The sequence below is a fragment of the Myotis daubentonii genome, chromosome 9 (assembly GCF_963259705.1).
Source record: "Myotis daubentonii chromosome 9, mMyoDau2.1, whole genome shotgun sequence".
In the NCBI taxonomy this organism is placed as follows: Eukaryota; Metazoa; Chordata; class Mammalia; order Chiroptera; family Vespertilionidae; genus Myotis; species Myotis daubentonii.
The window spans coordinates 34,498,520-34,514,731 of record NC_081848.1 but is presented as its reverse complement, the minus strand read 5'-3'; the positions used below and the strand labels follow the sequence as shown (position 1 = coordinate 34,514,731).

Below are 16,212 nucleotides of genomic sequence, written 5' to 3'. Positions count from 1 at the left end.
CACTATTTATTTTTACAATGGGGAAAAGACAATCTCTTCACTAAATAGTGTTGGGAAAGCTGTTGTGCAGTGAAGAAAACCATCAACAAGACCAAAAGGTAATCTACTGAATAAGAAAACATATTTGCGGTTGATATATCCAGTAAGGGTTAATATCCAAAATACATAAAGTACTCATAGACTCAACCTCAAAAAACAAACAATCTTCCCAGCTGGTGTATCTCAGTGGTTGACTGTCAACCTATGAACTAGGAGGTTAAGGTTCCATTCCAGGTCAGGGCACATGCTCGGGTTTTGGGCTGGATCCCCAGTGGGGGGGATGCAGGAGGCAGCCAATTAATGATTCTCTCTTATCATAGATGTTTACATCTCTCTTTCCCTCTCCCTGCCTCTCTGAAATCAACAAAAATATATTTTTTTAAAAAAATCTAATTTTAAAATGGGCAGAGGACCTACATAGACATTTCTCCAAAGAAGACGTATGGGTGGCCAACAGACATTTAAAAAAAAAAATGCTAAAGCTCACTAATAATCAGAGAAATGTAAATCAAAACTACAAGGAGGCATCACCTCACTCCTGTCAGAATGCTATTATCAAAAAGGCAACAAATAATAAGTGTTGATGATAGCCATTCTGACAAGTGTGAGATGGTATCTCATTGTCATTTTGATTTGCATCTCTCAGATGATTAGTGACTTTGAGTGTTTTTTCAAATGTCTCTTGGCCTTCTATATGTCCTCTTTCGAAAAGTGCCTAAAGGGGGGGAAAAAAGGAAGAGGGAAAAAAGTATGGATGGGCATATATAGATGAAAAAAGAATGTTAATATAAAAAAATAATTTAAAGTAAAAAAAAGTGGGGCCTATTTAGGTCCTTTGCCCATTTTTTGATTAGATTGTTTATCTTCCTTTTGTTAGGTTGTATGATTTCCCTATAAATTTTGGAGATTAAACCCTTTTTAGAGAGAACATTGGCAAATATGTTCTCCAATGTAGCAGGCTATCTTGTTTTGTTGATGGGTTTTGGTTTTTTGTGTGCAGAAGCTTTTTTATTTTGATGCAGTCCCATGTATTATCCTTAGTTTCCATTGCCCTAGGACAGTGATGGTGAACCTTTTGAGCTCGGCGTGTCAGCATTTTGAAAAACCCTAACTTAACTCTGGTGCCATGTCACATATAGAAATTTTTTGATATTTGCAACCATAGTAAAACAAAGATTTATATTTTTTATATTTATTTTATATATTTAAATGCCGTTTTCAGGCTGGCTAAGCCCGCCAGTGGGGACCCTCACACCATGAGGGTGTGACCACCTTGGGTGAGGGGTTGATGGCTGTTTGCAGGCTGGCCACAACCCCCAGCCACCCAAGCTCTCAGCGAGGCTGGCTGGAAGCAGGTATCTGGGATTTATTTATCTTCTATAATTGAAACTTTGTTGCCTTGAGCTGAGTCCTGCAGGAAGCTTGGTTTCTGCCATTGCTGGGGCAACCAAGCCTCCTGCTTGCTCCAGCTCTGTGGCTGCCAGCTGTCATCTTGGTTGGGTTAATTTGTATATAGTCGCTCTAATTGGCTGGTTTGTGTGGCTTAGGGCATAGAAGGTCCAGTCCATTAGCGTCTTTGTCTTTTATTAGTGTAGATAATAAAAGCCTAATATGCTTAGTGTCCGAACATTCGTTCAACCATTAGGCCAGTCACTATGACCGTGCACTGACCACCGGGGGAAGACTCTCTGATGGGTAGGTTAGCTTGCTGCTTCGGTTCGGCCAATCAGTACTGAGCGAGACAGGTCAGACACACCCTGGAGCCTTCCCACGGTCCTGATCGTGCACCAGTGGGGTTCCTCGGCCTGGAAGCAAGGATCAGGACGAAACCAGCTCTCCAACATCCCCCGAGGGGTCCTGGATTGCGAGAGGACACAGGCCAGGCCAAGGGGCCCACTGGTGCATGGATCCATGCAAAGGGCCTCTAGTACATTAACTAATGTTATATTTTAGGCATTGTTCACAATAGATAGATAGGACCCTTGCCCTCATGGAGCTTTTAGTCCAAAAATTACTCTCTCCTTCCTTTGTTTGTTTTTTTTTGTTTGTTTGGTTTTTTTGTAGATAAAATCTATTATGACATTGAACTAACTACATGGGAACTATTTCCTTTGAAATCTGCCTCCTCTACTAGCCTGTGATCACCATGAAGGTAAAAGTCAGGTAAGTTCTAATGACTTCATGTGCTAGCCCAATATCCCATTCCTGATAGAGACTTTGCTGTCTCCTCTGGACCCTCCTTAAGTTTACACGATCCTGTTTCTTCCCTCCTGGCAAAAATTCAGGCAGGAGCAGGCCCTAGAATGAAGGGAATGGAGGCTTAGGCAGGGAAACACTTGTGTGTCCAGTACAATTTATGGATCAGGAAAACGTTGATATGTAACACTAAAATAAGTCCAAATATTACGCCACCAAACAGAGTAAAATGATGGATAAGAGCTCAAGAGAGGAGTTTCAAGATGGTGGCAGAGTAGGTGGATCTTTCTCGCACTTCTTTGCAGAACCAAACTAGAAATACAACTAAACTGGGCAACATTCACCCTGAATTTCCAAATGAAGGCTAGCTAAAAAGACTTTTGAACAAGGATGAGCAGAAACCACCTGGAGACTGCCAGGAAGGGCAGAGTCACAACAGGGCTGGCCCTGATCCCACAGGCAGCAGGTCAAGGGTGCGGAGGTATATCCCCCTGTGGTGGAAGAGGTTGGAGCTGTGTGTGTCGGGGGGGGGGGGGGGGGGGTGGCGCGGGGCACGGGGCAGGGAGTTGAGTGGAGAGGGTGTGTGGTGGGGGTTGGAGAGTGGGAGGGTTGAGGGCTTCGGAGAGTAGAGTTGGGAGTTTCCCCCTGAGAAGAATGAGGCCTGAACCCCAGGCTCTGATCCCCATCCTGGAGCACCAGAGGTGGGAACAGCCGCTCACATAGCATCCAGAGGTGAAATGCTACCATGGGGCCACTATTGGCCAGGGAAATACAGAGCCTGCCAGACAATGCCACTTTTTATTTTAAAGGACCAGACTACAGGATCTTCTTTTGCAGCCACTCACTCTGGGCTTCAGTGGAGGGAGGGTGATGTGGACTAGAGTCACCTGATGAGAGTTTGGGGTGAGAGTCATTGAGGAGAGACATGGGAGAGCAGCTGCTAAAATACCTGTGCTTGGTCTCTCCCACCCAAAAACACAACAGCCATTTTTCCTGAGAGGCACAGGCCTCTCTCAACAGCAGACTGGAAAAAAGCAACTACCCTGCCCTCTGGGATATAGCTCATCCCACCCTCTGGAATCCTGCTGGCCCCATCTTGCATCTTGGCCCCAGCTGAGGAGTCAGCAGCAGAGGCCAGGCCTATGGGTCTGGGCCAGTGATGCCGAACCTTTTGAACTCAGCGTGTCAGCATTTTGAAAAACCCTAACTTAACTCTGGTGCCGTGTCACATATAGAAATTTTTCGATATTTCCAACCATAGTAAAATAAAGATTTATATTTTTGATATTTATTTTATATATTTAAATGCCGTTTAAGAAAAATCAACCAAAAAAATGAGTTCGTGTGTCACCTTTGACACGGATGTCATAGGTTTGCCATCACTGGTCTGGGCAGTCTCAAGGGACATCAGTGACTGGCTTGGGGGGGGGCCATTCCCCCTACTTTCCCAGGAATCTGACTGGTGCTTCTCCATCACAAAAGAGCTGATAGAAACTCCTGGCTCAGGCAGACCCCACTGATGTGCCTATGAGGGGCTCTGCCCTGCCCAGTTCAGGGAAATATTCTACAATAGACTCAATCGTGTGGCTCTTGGATGGGGAAACACATCCACCCTCTTCCCTGAAGTCTGAGTGGCACCTCTCCCTCACAGGAGATACAGAAGTCCCATCCTTCCAATGCTGCCAACGCCCTTTCAGAAATAGCCTTTTCAGTGACTAAGTCTGACAGCTGGCTGGCAGGAGGAGGTGGGTGGAGGAGGAGCCCCCAGTCTCCTGGGTTGTTTGCTGACCCGCCCTGGGCTAACTGCTGCCAGAAAGCCAGCCCTGGAGCACAGAAAGCTTATATACACCCTTATGTTCATTGCAGCGTTAGTTACAATAGCCAAGATCTGGAAACAGCCCAAGTGCCCATCAGTAGATGAGTAAATGAAAAGCTGTAGTACATTTACATAAAGGAACACAATGCAGCTGTAAAAAAGATGGAACTCTTACCCTTTGCAACAGCATGATGGACCTGGATATTATTACACTAAGCAAAAATAAGCCAGTCAGAGAAAGACAAATACCATATGATCTCGCTAATATGTGGAATCTAATGAACAAAATAAACTGACAAAGAAAATAGAATCAGAGGCATGGATGCATGTAAGAGACTAACAGATCTCAGAGGGATGGGGAGTGAGGGGGACTGGAAGAAATTATCCCATGGACATAGGCAATAATGTGGTGATAGCCTGGGGTGGGGAGCTGGGTAGAGGGGAGCAAACAGGGGTAAAATGGGGGACATCAGTGATACTGTCAATATTTTTTTTTAAAAAAAGAAGAAATTAAATAAATAATTCTAAGCCTTTTAAAACAAGAACCACCAGTCTGATATAAATACTTAGGCCTGAAGCATACCCAGACCTTCACTACCTACTCTGACCACCAGTCATGTGTGCTCATTCAGGATTACAAAGAATAGTGCACCATAGGCAAGGATAACAACTTACCTGGCAAGTTGGAACTCACAGACATGCCACCTGTACTCTGTGGTCTTCCTCAGATTGAGGTCACTTTTGATATTGATGCTAATGGCACCTTCAATGTCTTTGCTGTGGATTTGAGTACAGGAATAGAGAATAAGATTACCATCACTAACCAGGAGAACTGTTTGACCAAGGAAGACAGTAAACATATGGTCCAAGAAGCTGAGAGAGAAGTACAAAGCTGAAGAGGAGAAGCGGTGGGACAAGGCATCTTCCAAAAATTCACTTATACTCTTTGCAGTCAATATAGAGGCAATCACCAAAGATGAGAAACTTTAAGTTCAGCTCAATGATTAGGATAAACAGAAAATTCTGGACAAATGTAATGAAGTTATCACCTGGCTTGGTAAGAATCAGACTACAGAGAAGAAATAATTTGAACATCAGCAGAAAGAGCTGGAGAAATTATGCAAATCTATCCTTCCCAAGCTGTCCCAGAGTGCAGGAGGTAAGTGCAGGAGGTAAGCCTGGGGCTTCCCTAGCGACGAAACTCCTCTTCTAGGCCCACCAATGAACAGGTGGATCAAGGCAACCTGAACATGCATTTAGTTGTTTTTCCACACAAAGTACTGAAAGTCCCAAATTTGTAGCAAATTCCATGGTAGTTTTACAGCTGAGCTACTATAGTAAGTAACTTTCAAGCTCAACAATTGAATGTGGAGCATGTGCACAAGGAGAGGAAATAACCCTGAACTTTCCAGGAACTGTAGTGTAAAAGCAAAACACAATGTCTTAAACCAAACTCTATTTGAAATTGGCACCAAAAAAAAAAAAAATCCACAATATAAACATTTGCTGTTAAAGAGTTCAATAACAAGGAAGGCAAGGGTTTTGAATGGCTTGTCCATGTGGACAGTGATGTCACAAGGATAATGACCTAACCGGGCTTGGAGGGTGTCATAGAAGACAGGGCCTCATGCATCAACAAATGGGGAGAGTGACCATGAGACCAGGCATGGGGAAATAAAAAAGAGTGCATCAAACAAGGCTTAAAAGGGAAAAATTTTTATATAATCAACTTTTAAGTTTTGATGCAGGCTACTCACCCTCATTCATCCTCTAATTTGAATAAATTGCCCACTGTTCCAAATACCCACAACCCAACCAATTACTCTGGGTCTTTTGGACATGCCCTGGAGCCCTCCAATGGCCTTAATCATACACCAGTGGGGTCCCTTGGCTTGGCCTGCGGGGATCAGGCCAACACCAGCTCTCCAAGCTTGGCCTGCGGGAATCAGGCCAACACCAGCTCTCCAACATCCTCCAAGTGGTCCCGGATTGCGAGGGGACACAGGCCAGGCTGAGGGACCCACCGGTGCATGGATCCATGCACAGAGCCTGTAGTACATTAAATAATGTTATATTTTAGGCATTGTGAAAAGATTGATAGGACGCTTGCCCTCATGGAGCTTTTAGTCCAACAATTACTCTCTCCTTCCTTTTTTTTTTTTTTTTTTTTTTTTTTTTAGATAAAATCTATTATGACAGTGAACTATCTACATGGGAACTATTCCCTTTGAAAGCTGCCTCCTCTACTAGCCTGTGATCACCATGAAGGTAAAAGTCAGGTAAGTACTAATGACTTCATTCGCTAGCCCAATATCACATTCCTGATAGAGACTTTGCTGTCTCCTCTGGACCCTCCTTAAGTTTACACGATCCTGTTTCTTCCCTCCTGGCAAAAATTCAGGCAGGAGCAGGCCCTAGAATGAAGGGAATGGAGGCTTAGGCAGGGAAACACTTGTGTGTCCAGTACAATTTATGGATCAGGAAAATGTTGATATGTGACACTAAAATAAGTCCAAATATTATGCCACCAAACAGAGCAAATAATTGGTAAGAGCTCAAGAGAGGAGTTTCAAGATGGTGGCAGAGTAGGTGGATCTTTCTCGCACTTCTTTGCAGAACCAAACTAGAAATACAACTAAACTGGGCAACATTCACCCTGAATTTCCAAATGAAGGCTAGCTAAAAAGACTTTGAACAAGGATGAGCAGAAACCACCTGGAGACTGCCAAGAAGGGCAGAGTCACAACAGGGCTGGCCCTGCTTCCACAGGCGGCAGGTCAAGGGTGCAGAGGTATATCCCCCTGTGGTGGAGGAGGTTGGAGCTGTGTATGTTGGGGGGGCGGGGCACGGGGCGGGGAGTTGAGTGGAGAGGGTGTGTGGTGGGGGTTGGAGAGTGGGAGGGTTGAGGGCTTTGGAGAGTAGAGTTGGGAGTTTCCCCCTGAGAAGAATGAGGCCTGAACTCCAGGCTCTGATCCCCATTCTGGAGCACCAGAGGTGGGAACAGCCGCTCACATAGCATCCAGAAGTGAAATGCTACCATGGGGCCACTATTGGCCAGGGAAATACAGAGCCTGCAGGACAATGCCACTTTTTGTTTTAAAAGACCAGACTACAGGATTTTCTTTTGCAGCCACTCACTCTGCGCTTCAGTGGAGGGAGGGTGGTGTGGACCAGAGTCACCTGAGGAGAGGGTGAGGATCATTGAGGACAGACATGGGAGAAAAGCTGCCAGAATACCTGTGCTCAGTCTCCCCTCCCAATAACACAACAGCCATTTATCCTGAGAGGCACAGGCCCCTCCCAGCAGCAGCCTGGGGAAAAGCAGCTACCCTGCCCTCTGGGATATAGCTCATCCCACCCTCTGGAATCCTGCTGGCCCCACCTTGCATCTTGACTCAACCTTGCATGAGGAGTCAGCAGCAGAGGCCAGGCCTATGGGTCTGGGCAGTCTTAAGGGACATCAGTGACTGCCTCTGGGGAGGGGCCATTCCCCCTACTTTCCCAGGAATCTGACTGGTGCTTCCCCATCACAAAAGAGCTGATAGAAACTCCTGGCTTCAGGCCGACCCCCCTGATGTGCCTATGAGGGGTTCTGCCCTGCCCAGTTCAGGGAAATATTCTACAATAGACTCAGTCATGTGGCTCTAGAATGGGGAAACACACCCACCATCTTCCCTGAAGTCTGAGTGGCATCTCTCCCTCACAGGATATACAGAAGTCCCATCCTTCCAATGCTGCCAACGCCCTTTCAGAAATAGCCTTTTCAGTGACTAAGTCTGACAGCTGGCAGGCAGGGGGAGGTGGGTAGAGGAGGATCCCCAGGTGTCCTGGGATTTTTGCTGACCCACCCTGGGCCAACTGCTGCCAGAAAGCCGGCCTTTGAGCACAATAAGCTTATATACACACTTATGTTCATTGCAGCATTATTTACAATAGCCAAGATCTGGAAACAGCCCAAGTGCCCATCAGTAGATGAATAAATAAAAAGCTGTAGTACATTTACATAAAGGAATACTGTGCAGCTGTAAAAAAAAAAAAAAAAAAAAAAAAGATGGAACTCTTACCCTTTGCAACAGCATGATGGACCTGTAAATTATTACACTAAGCAAAAATAAGCCAGTCAGAGAAAGACAAATACCATATGATCTCACTAATATGCGGAATCTAATGAACAAAATAAACTGACAAAGAAAATAGAATCAGAGGCATGGATACATGTAAGAGACTAACAGATCTCAGAGAGATGGGGAGTGAGGGGGACTAGAAGAAATTAATATATATCCCATGGACATAGGCAATAATGTGGTGATAGCCTAGGGTGGGAGGGCTAGGTAGAGGGTAGCAAAAGGGGGTAAAATGGGGAACATCTGTAATACTGTCAATAATTTTTTTAAAAAAAGAAGAAATTGAATCAATAATTCTAAGCCTTCTTAAACAAGAACCACCAATCTGATATAAATACTTGGACCTGAAGCAGACCCAGACCTTCACTACCTACTCTGACCACCAGCCAGGTGTGCTCATTCAGGATTAGAAAGATTAGTGCACCATAGGCAAGGATAACAACCTACCTGGCAAGTTGGAACTCACAGATATGCCACCTGTACTCTGTGATGTTCCTCAAATTGAGGTCACTTTTGATCCTAATGGCACCTTCAATGTCTTTGTTGTGGATATGAGTACAGGAAAAGAGAACAAGATTACCATCACTAGCCAGGAGAACTGTTTGACCAAGGAAGACAGCAAACATATGGTCCAAGAAGCTGTGAGAGAAGTACAAAGCTGAAGAAAAGAAGCGGTGGGACAGGCATCTTCCAAAAATTCACCTATAATCTTTCCAGTCAATATAGAGGCAATCGCCAAAGATGAGAAACTTTAAGTTCAGCTCAATGATGAGGATAAACAGAAGATTCTTGACAAATGTAATGAAGTTATCACCTGGCTTGATAAGAATCAGACTGCATAGAAGGAAGAATTTGAACATCAGCAGAGAGAGCTAGATAAAATCTGCAAATCTATCCTTCCCAAGCTGTCCCAGAGTGCAGGAGGTAAGTGCAGGAAGTAAGCCTGGGGCTTCCCTAGTGACGAAACTCCTCTTCTAGGCCCACCAATGAACAGGTGGATCAAGGCAACCTGAACATGCATTTAGTTGTTGTTCCATACAAAGTATTGAAAGACCCAAATTTGTAGCAAATTCCATGGTAGTTTTACAGCTGACCTGCTATTGCAAGTAACTTTCAAGCTCGACACTGGAATGTGGAGCATGTGCACAAGGAGAGGAAATAACCTTGCACTGTCTAGGCACTGTAGTGTAAGGGTAAAACACAATGTCTTAAATCAAACTATGTTTGAAATTGGCACCAAAACTCCCCACAATATAAGCCAGAGACTTTTACTGCATTCAGATACAGTTTTGTTGTAAGGATATAGGACTAAACTACAGAGGTATGTTTCCCTGGGCCTGAATGGTGTTAATTATGAGAGCAGATGTTTGAGGGGACCCGTCATACTGAGCACTGATTGCCAAATGACAGTGCTATCTACATTTTAATAAGTGCATTTTGTATTATTTATGACTAGATGCCTGTTGCACGAAAAGATTCATGCAATAGGTTGTCCCTTCCCCTGGCTGCCGGCACCAGTTTTCCTCTGGCACCCAGGACCCAGGCTTTCGCTCCGGCCGGAGCCGCTTTCAAGCCTTCGCTGCTCCGGCCGGAGCCACCTTCAGTTTTCACTCTGCCACTTCGCGCGCCTACATATGCAAATTAACCTCCATCTTTGTTGGTGGTTAACTTGCATAGCTCGCTGATTAGCCAATGGGAGGTGTAGTGAAGGTACCTTCAATTACCATGTTTGTCTATTACTAGATTAGATATGTGAGGCTTCTAAAGTGTGGGACCCAAGCAAGGACCCATCTTTCCCAAATGCTGTAGGTATTATTATTATTATAAATCCATTTAACAGATGATGAAACTGGGACTTTAGTGTATCAGTCAGCATAAAGTCTAGAAAACAGAAACATGTCTAGAGAGTTCATGCAAACCAAGATTCAATACACAAATTATGAGTTCCAAAATGATAGGAAGGCCTGGGGCAAGGAGATAGAAAGCTACTTTCTCCATTACAACAGAAAAGGAGAAATTACTGCCCTGACCAGTTTGGCCCAGTGACTAAAGCGTTGGCCTGTGGACTGAAGAGTCCCAGGTTTGATTCTGGTCAAGGGCATGTACCTTGGTTGCGGGCACATCCCCAATAGGGGGTGTGCAGGAGGCAGCTGATCGATGTTTCTCTCTCATCGATGTTTCTAATTATCCTTCTCCCTTCCTCTCTGTAAAAAATCAATACAATATATTTTTTTAAAAAAGAAAGAAATTACTGACAAATGAAGTTGGGCTTTGTTTTGGAGAGAGTGGGTATAGGTATGAATCTGATGTATGGGAGATGAAAACATTTCTGTTCAATGGCTTCTTTTGGTCAATAAAAAGAGGCAGCTAAGAAGATTTAGCAAAGTGAGGGAGGAAGTGTGAGAACGAAAAAATGTGGAGCATGTAGAGCATGTTCAAGGAAATGAATGTGATTGCCAGACAGCATTTCAAATTCAGTTTTTTTATGTTAATCATTAATTTATAGGCTATATGTTCAGTTGTGAGCTTTTTTTCATGACTTTTACCCACTTACATATCTGGTCATAATCTAAAGTAGACATAAAAGGCCCTTGGAATATTGCATTGTGAATCTTAGTATTTGTGTCCACCCTTCAGATGCCACACCTACAGTCCAAAGTCCATCAGAGAATGCAAGTTAGTCTCATGAAGTTCCTTTCCTTTCAGCATTTCTTCACATCCCTCCTCTAACCCACACCACCTCTAGCTCCCAGCCTTGAGCACCTGAGAGAAAGTCTCTAACCGGAGCTACCACAGATCAGGAGAGACCCAGCCCCACAGAAGAGCAAAGGTAAGTCTGGAGGCCCTGCCTATAGAGGGGGTCAGTCCCAAAGTTGGAGGAGGAGGCAGTTTGAAGAAAGGACCACATTAGTGTTCTGTGAAAGGTTCCACTGCACAGAGGAGGTGTGGATGGAGAGAGCTGTGCTTTTATTTTATTTTTATGGTGGTTTGTTTTGTTTTGTTTTGTTTTGTTTTGTTTTATAGAGAGAGAGGAAGGGAGAGATAAAAACATCAATGAGAGAGAAACGTTGATCTGCTGCTTCCTGCACACCTCCAACCAGGGATCAAGCCTGAAACCTGGCATCTGGCCTGACAGGGAATTGAACCAGAGACCTCTTGCATGGGTTGATGCTCAACCACTAAGGCATACCAGCTGGGAGTGAGCTATGCTTTTTGATAGGAAAGTGGGATGAAAAAGGACAAAGGAGGGAAAGGTGGGTAGAACTGTAGAGGTTAGAGTAAAATAATTATGGTAACTAAGAGGCCAGTTTACCAGGATTCTGAGCTGGGAAGTCTCTTCCTGGGTATTTGCATTCTATTACTTAACCTGTAATGCCTATATCAGTGGTCTTCATAATTGAGTGTACATACACCTGAGGGTGTGAAAAGACTCTTCAAGATCCTCAGTGAGGAGTAGTGTCAATGAGATGAATGTTCATACCCTCAAACCCCACATGACCTCGTTCATAAAATGGGTTGTAAAGGCTTATTTTCCATTACATCTCTCACAGTTGTCTTTCTTTTACTTTAAAAACAAGGGATTCCCTGACCAGCATGGCTCAGTGGTTGAGCATCAACATATGAACCAGGAGTTCATGGTTCAATTCCCGGCCAGGGCACATGCCCGAGTTATGGCTGCATCCCCAGTGTGGGGAATGCAGGAGGCAGCCAATCAATGATTCTCTCTCATCATTGATGTTTCTATCTCTTTCTCCCTCTCCCTTTCTCTCTGAAATCAATTAAAATATATTTTTAAATATATTTTATTAATTTTTTTTTTTTTTACAGAGAGTTAGAAACATTGATCAGCTGCCTCCTGCACACTCCCTACTGGAGATGTGCCCACAACCAAGGTACATGCCCTTGACCTCAATCGAACCTGGGACCTTTCAGTCCACAGGCTGATGCTCTATCCACTGAGCAAAACTGGTTATGGCTAAAATATATCTAAAAAACAAAACAAGGAATAGCCTTTCCCTCCTCTCCCATTCCTTTTTTCTCTTTCTCTTTCTGTCCTTTCCCTTCCCTTCCCTTTCTGACCAACCCAGTCCTAAGCTGTTCAGGAGGCAGAGCAAAATCCACATCTGTGTTGGCAGTTAGAGGAGACAGAGTGTAGAAGGGAAACTGAGGTGACCCACAGCAAAGGATCAAAGCCTAAGCAATGAAGGGATACCAACCCATGGAGGCAGCCTGATGTGGGGGAGGTGAAAGTCCATGGGGGGAGGGGGTAGTTCTCTGATGAGTGTCAGAGCCAGTGAAGAATGACGTGGGACATGCCAGAGCACAAACAAGATAAGGAGGCATCTATGTGGAGGGAATGATTAGCATAGGACTAGAGAGGAATGAGGAGGGCATTCATGTAGAATAAAGGGTAGGAACAGAGGAGGATTTATAAAAAAATAAACATATTAAGTAGCAAGAACCAGGATTCTCAATTGCAGAGAAGAAAGTTATAAATACTGAAGAATGGGAAATACTAAAATGAAATCACTAGCTCGTGATTTCAGTGTCGCCTGAGGAAGTAGCCATGGTGGACCTAGTGAATCTTCCTAAGGAATTTACCAAGAACATCAGACTGATCCAGCAAAGTATGACTGACAGCTGGCAAAGTACTCTAAATCCCTGCTCTTAGATAGTAAGACCCCTAATTAGGGCTGGGTGCTGCTTCTTGAGAGTTGCCTGAGAGAACCCCTAACTTCCACATCATCCTTCAGGTCCTTGAGACTTTATAGAGCAAGAAGTCGTGCTCCCGCTTTCCTTTTTTTAAAACCATATCCTTTTGGGTTTCACCATAAATACATCATGTGTTGTGTGGAAGAAGCACAAAGGAACTTTTAGAGACATTGAATTGGGCATTTTAATTTTACAGTGAGTTTCTATAAAGAGATTTAGGTAAGATGTGGCTCTGTGAAGAGCTCAGTACAAATAGCCTGGAACTCATTGCTAAGATCCTCCCCATCTTTCTCTATCAGTTTTCTCAGCAGCTTCTTAGGCCTCTGCATTGTTTCCATAGTGTCTCCTGCACTGGGGCAGAGCTGGCTCTGTCCTGTTAGGGAGCAACTAGGTAAGGCTTTCTTTCCCAAGTGAGATAGTTGCCATAAAATGTCCCTAATCTGTCATTTCCTACACTTGTAAGAGAATTGGAAACAGGCCCCACTTAGTTGAAGGTACCATGTACCAGTACAGACACCAGTAGGACTTCTTGCTTCATCCATAAACATGTCTTATGCCAGTTTTCCCACAAGGTGGGGCCTTCAGATGGCTTTGCAAGATAAGCAGCAAATGGGAAGAGGACCTTCTGTCACACTCTGTTTGGTGACAGCAACTACACACTGGGATTCATCAACTACCTAGATTTAGTCTTCAGCCAACTGCACTGAATATTGCCCTTCAGGAAAAGGACCCCATAGAGCAACAGGAAGAGTTCAAAGTGCAGGTGCTCAAGAAGCCCATATGTATCCATACCTGGAGTGGATTGGAGGCCAGAGAGGGGTTCCTGGTAGAGCTCAAAGCAGCCACATCCAAACTCTGTCTCAATTAAATCAAATGATTTTTTTAAATCTATATGCAGTAGATATGTGCAAACTAGTTGCATAGAGATTATCTTAACATTGCATGCACATTCTACAAAGTAAAACTCCTTAATTTTTCTCCAAAGTAATAATTCAATTGGATTTTAAATCCATTCCAATTTTTACAATTGGAATTACATTTGGGAATGAAAGAAAAGAAGGAGCTGTGAGGTTCTTTAAGTATAATTTAAATAAATGGGATTGAAAGATTTAAAAATTCGTATTGCCTACTTATGCAAGAGAACTAGCTCACCAATGGTGACTATAATGAAATTGAAGCTCTGCCAGTGTTGCTCAGTGGTTGATCATTGACCTACAAACCAGGAGGTCAAGGTTAAATTCCCAGTCAGGGTGCATGCCTTGGTTGTGGGCTTGATCCCTGGGGAAGGGCTGGATGGGCGGGCAGGGGCGGGCGGGGGGGGGGGGAGGGGGTCGGGGCACAGGGAGAGAAAGACATGCAAGAGGCAATGAATGATTCTGTCTCACCATCGATGTTTCTATCTGTTTCTGACTTCTCTGAAATCAAGTTTATTAAAATCCTAAAAATAAGAAATTGAAGGGATCATCATTGATAATTATAATTGCACATTGATAATTATCTGTAGTCATTTCAAATATATAATCAGAAATCAAAAAGCTATACTTATTCAAGCAACTTCAAAAATTATAAAAATTTGCCCTGACCGGTATGCTCAGTGGATAGAGCGTCGGTCTGTGGACTGAAGGGTCCCAGGTTCAATTAAGGTCAGGGCATGTACCTTGGTTTCGGGCACAACCCCAGTGGGGAGTGTGCAGGAGGCAGCTGATTGATGTTTCTCTCTCATTGATGTTTCTAACTCTCTATCCCTCTCCCTTCCTCTCTGTAAAAAAAATCAATAAAATATATATTTTAAAAAATTATAAAAATTTAAGATTTTAGGTGTATTACTTCTAAAGACATATTTACATATTTGTTTAAATTTCTATTACATTCTTCTTATATAATTGTATAATATAGAGAAAATGTCATTTTCCCCCATAAAGCCCTTATAGCCTAATCCTCTTGCAGTTTACTACAGTGTGCCCAACAAATAACATCATGTTCTCTGTGTGCCATGACATGAAAAAGTTTGAGAAGTGCTGCCTAGTCCGTGGAGAGGTAATATATGCTCCATGTCTGCAGTTGCTCCCATGGTCCTTAAGACCCTGCACAATTATATACCACATGCCTCTACCAGCTCAGGATCCATTCCCCCACATACAAAGTACATTTCTCCTCTGCCTAGAGAGAACATGGCCTTTGGGATGTCTTCCCCTCCATGCTTTTGGCCAACCCTTCCTAGACACTCTCTGAGCAGCAAGATCTCTGAGCCCTGGGCCCTGGGCGGCAAACTTCACAGACATGGTCACCAAATTCCAAATTGTAGTGGTTGTTGAGGTGTTACAGCCTCTGCTTTACTTCCACTGCTAATTTACATCTTTTTAAAAAGGGCACCAGAAGCCTTACTTGGCCAGGCTGGGGAGGGAGTGATGCTGGAAAGTACAAAAGCCACCTACTTTTTCTGTTGGTCCAAGGCAGAGGGGCCCTTAGGCTCCTGATTCCTCTAGAACAGCGGTTCTCAACCTGTGGGTCGCGACCCCTTTGGGGGTCGAACGACCCTTTCACAGGGGTCACCTAAGACCAACAGAAAACACATATATAATTACATATTGTTTTTGTGATTAATCACTATGCTTTAATTATGTTCAATTTCTAACAATGAAAATACATCCTGCATATCAGATATTTACGTTACGATTCATAACAGTAGCAAAATTACAGTTATGAAGTAGCAACGAAAATAATTTTATGGTTGGGGGTCACCACAACATGAGGAACTGTATTAAAGGGTCACAGCATTAGGAAGGTTGAGAACCACTGCTCTAGAAGCAGGGTCCTGACCCTGGATCACCAGACATTATGTACAGAAGATATAAATGTAGGAGTGAGTCATCAGCATGTAGAAGATACCTGGAGCCATTACATTACAAATAACCTCATAGGGAGAATATATAAAGTGAGATTTTTTTAAAAGGATCCAGAAAGGGCCCTGGGGGAGGAGCAGTTAGGCTGTGAGGTGAGGAAGAGAAGCCAGAGAAGGAGGCCGAGTGGGAGCAGACAGAAATGCATAAGGAACAGAGAGACTGGAAGTGTGAGTGCCCTGAGTAGTCCTAAAAATCATGGGTTCCAAAATTTGTAGGAAAAGGAGCAAGACTCTTACTCTTCCTCACCATAGTCCCATAGATAAGATGTGCCCAATACCTGCCTAGGAGTGAGATTTCTTCATTCCCTCCTTTCTCTGCCCCTTGACTTAAGTCTCAGAGATCTCTTTTTATCTCTCTCCTTATTACAGTGTTTTCCTCCTTTTCCAATGAGTCATCAGCACAACGCCTTGGGCTCATGCTG

At 43.8% G+C, this 16,212-nt stretch overlaps 1 protein-coding gene across 1 annotated transcript in view; it reads left to right on the top strand.

Moving 5' to 3' along the window:
* Window positions 1-16,212, top strand: part of LOC132240730 (hemicentin-1-like) — a 346,372-nt gene that overhangs the window by 78,207 nt on the left and 251,953 nt on the right. The window lies entirely within an intron of this gene.